This window comes from Alexandromys fortis, unplaced genomic scaffold, assembly GCF_014885135.2.
Source record: "Alexandromys fortis isolate MF-2015 unplaced genomic scaffold, M_Fortis_MF-2015_v1.1 scaffold_50, whole genome shotgun sequence".
NCBI classification, from domain to species: domain Eukaryota; kingdom Metazoa; phylum Chordata; class Mammalia; order Rodentia; family Cricetidae; genus Alexandromys; species Alexandromys fortis.
In genome coordinates, this window is record NW_026067932.1 from 3,330,605 (window position 1) to 3,334,263 (window position 3,659).

Here is a 3,659-nt window from a genome sequence, read left to right on the forward strand (position 1 = left end):
AGAGAGAGAGAGAGAGAGAGAGAGAGAGAGAGAATGAATCCGCATTTGGCTCAAACTAAGAAGAACTTTTAGAAACAGAGCAGAGATGAGACTCCTAGACCGCAGAATGACAAAGCCAGAGGTCAGATAGCCCCAGAAAAGAACCCCCAAGAACACTAGAAAGGTTGAGGGAGATTCGAGACTTCGTGCAGCTCTAGGAGGGAGCCTGCTGGCGTTACCCGCTAGAGTTACCGGGCTCGTAAGAAGCAAGGAAGTCCACGTGACGCAGAAGTCACCTAAATGGTCTCCGGCTCCGGTCTCCAGGCTGTGCCACCCTGAAACCTTGCCTCTCATATGCGCCCCCTCTGCCCTCACAGCATCCGCACATGGATGGTACAATTAGACAGAGACCCGCAGAATTTAGCCTATGTGAACTCGCAATCCTATGTATGAAGCTTTGAACCTATATGACTATATGTACATATGTATTTTATACATGCATATTTCATGATCCCTAACACCTTTTCCAATCAGACTAACCACTTGGAAAACGACGCTGGCGTCGTCTCTTCTCGCGCGGTTTTACTTACCCACAGATTCTGGCTTACCTGGCATCTGACTTACCTATGAGGAAAGGAAATGCTACCGCATCCAAAGGGTGTAAATGTCCCCAGGATAACAGGATTCGGCCAGTCACTGAATATGTTGGTGTACAGGCCACCGCAAGGAAGATCAGAGTAACTTTGGCAGACAGCTAAGCGGCCAGAAGGATAGATGAAATCCAGGTTAAGGAGCTGACATAGCTTGAACAACACGAATGTTAATAGTTCTTCCTTACAAAGATAATGTCTTTCTCGAATACATTCTATTTTTATTTTATTTATTAATATTTTGAAGCAAGGTTTTTGTTGTTGTTGTTGTTGTTGTTTCGTTTTGTTTTGGGGCTTTGAGGGGGGTGTTTGTTTTTGAGGCAGGGTTTCTCTGTGTAAAAGCCCTGGCTGTCCTGGAACTCTCAACCCTGAACTCTGTGGACCAGGCTGGCTCGAACTCACAGAGATCTGACAACCTCAGCCTACCAAGCGCTGGGATTAAAGGGGTGTGCCACCACGCCTGGTTCTGAGATAAGGTTTAACTTTATAGCCCTAGCAACCCCTCAAACTCATGATTCTCCTCTCAGCCTCTCCAGTGCCAGGATCACAGGCACACTCAACATACCTCAATCTGCTATTTTTTTTTTTAATTGGTTCTTTTGGGATAAGACAGTGGGGAGTCTAAAGAAGGCGACTCTTTCTCGTAGCCACAGAGCGGGTCGATGGCGGGGTAGACCAGTGTGTACAAGCTTCCTGGCTGGTAGATGCAGGCTCTTCATCCCCCAGCTCACATTCCTGTACTGCTGCTTAGCTCCACATTCCTCTAACACAATCTGTGGGTTCTAAGAGGGAGTCTCGTCAGAGTGGTCCTGATAATGACCACCAAATGGTCTCCAAAGGGTCTGGGTACTACCTATGCCACCCTATGATAATGATGCTGTTCCAGCCAAGAGCAATGCGGACAGATCCCCCCCCCCCATCAGCATCTATGGGCAGATCCAGGCCTAGCGGGGGCTGAGGACTAACAACAGATCTGTCAATCATTTTGCAAAACTGGTCTGTACTACAAGATGGATGGTAACGGAATCTCGAAGGCTTTTTTTCATTTTGGGTTTGTAGGAATTGACTCCCCAAATCCCTCTTTTCTTGAAGCCAGTTTCTCTAGCTGCTAAATCACGGCATGGTCCCCATTTCTCAGTCAGAAAATGAAGCAAGTGGAATTTATTTTCTCGGAACCACAAGAGCCCTTGGATGCTTAAGAAAAATACCAGAGGGTCTCTGAACAAGAAGGAAGGTTTGGAAATCAGGGGTTTGTGTCCAGTCTGTTTGGGGGCTCCTCTTCCTGGCCCAGTGTGACAGGACATGGATGGTTGGGGTAAAGGGATTGAAGAAACACTAGGCTCTTCCTTCAGTCTTTCCTGAACTAATATTTCTGCTGGGTGGAAACCCCTGGATGTCAGCACCAACCACCAAGTCCCGCCTCCTTCACCCTCCTTTCCTCTGGGGATTCTCATGAGGATATTAGGTCAGAGACGAGCCATCTGACAGGGCATAATGGAACTTCTTCATCTCTGGGTTGGCCTCTCCCGTAGCTGGCATCTGAGCCTTCCCCACCAACAGTTCCATCCAGAAAACCTGGGGCGACTGGGGAAACTCTTCCATCTCCTCCTCTTCTTCCGCGTCATTGTAGTGGCGCAGGAGCAGCGGTTTGTTGAATCCGTCTCTTTTTTGTTTAGCTTTTTCCATTTTTCTGTGCAAAAGAAAAGAGTTCAAGGCATGACTACTTTCCTGGTCTTGTCTGGTTAACGACTCAAAGGCCTCTGTGGCTTCCTCCTGCCCATCTAATGCAATCAGTTGTCCTTAAATCAGAACTGGATTTTGAAGTAGATTCAACCCAGCCCTTAGCCAAGCCTTCACTATGCGCTTTCTGTTTTTAAGCAGTTACTAGGTATCTCCTGTGAGTGAGGCTGGTGCCAGAGGCTGTACAAAAAGGAAGGGCAACCAAATAGCCCCTGACTTCACAGGGCCAGAAGGAACCGCACAGCAAAAATTAAGCTTGAGAACTAAGTCTTCCGTGTGGCATCGAACACTTGAGGCAAAATGCTAACCTCCTCTAAACCTTATACTCTTGACTTATAAAATAGGCTAAAGTAAGATCTCACAGAGGGACTGGAGGATGGCTCAGCAGTTAAGAGCTCACAACTGATGGAGAACCTCCTTCAGCCAATGGTCTTTAGGAGGCTGGGCCAGGTCAGGGTGTGACTTTGGGTACCAAAAAGCCACAGTCCTGCCCTCGATCAGCCTCTTCTTCCTGCGCTCCACACCTCTATGTTGGATCCCCCTTCCTGTTCCGTGAGTTTTCCCTTTTAATAAAGAAAAACCTTAGAATACTCTATTTAGAGTTAGCTTGGGATTATCTGACTTGCATTCAGTATCACACAACTGTCAGTAATTCCTGTTCCAGGGGATCTGACATCTTCACACAGACAGTCATACATGCAGGCAAAACATGAATGCACATGAAATAAACATGTCTCACAGAAATGTAAGTATCCCGTGTAGTGCGTACATGCATGCGCGTGCGAGCACACACATCAAGCCCAGTGTTTAGCTTGTGTTCCATAAACACTGCTTGTATTTGGTACAGTTCTGCAGGTGACGTGAATGTGTTGTTGATCATGTGATGGTCATGAAGACGGGAGATGAATAGAAAAGTAGCTAGTTTCCGGGGAGCCACGCTCTTTCTTAGAACATAGAGCCAGTCATGCACGAATATAAACGGGGCTCCTTCCAACAGGCAAAGCCAGCATTCCTACAAGAAAGGAACTGATTATCACCATTCCAAAGACAGTGCCCACTTACACAGCTACGTGTAAGACCAGGGTTCAAAGCCACATCTTCAAGACTGACCAAATCAGCCAATGAAAACAAGCCCTCTTCGAACCCAGCCCTGCTTTTTGACTCCAACACATGTGAACACGCTAATGCAGGAAACCCACATACATTTTCATGCCTAAGTATATCAGGTAAGCTGCTTGGCAATATGCCATCAAGAGAAGCCAGGAGTCGGGTTTGCAAGGATTAGGCCTC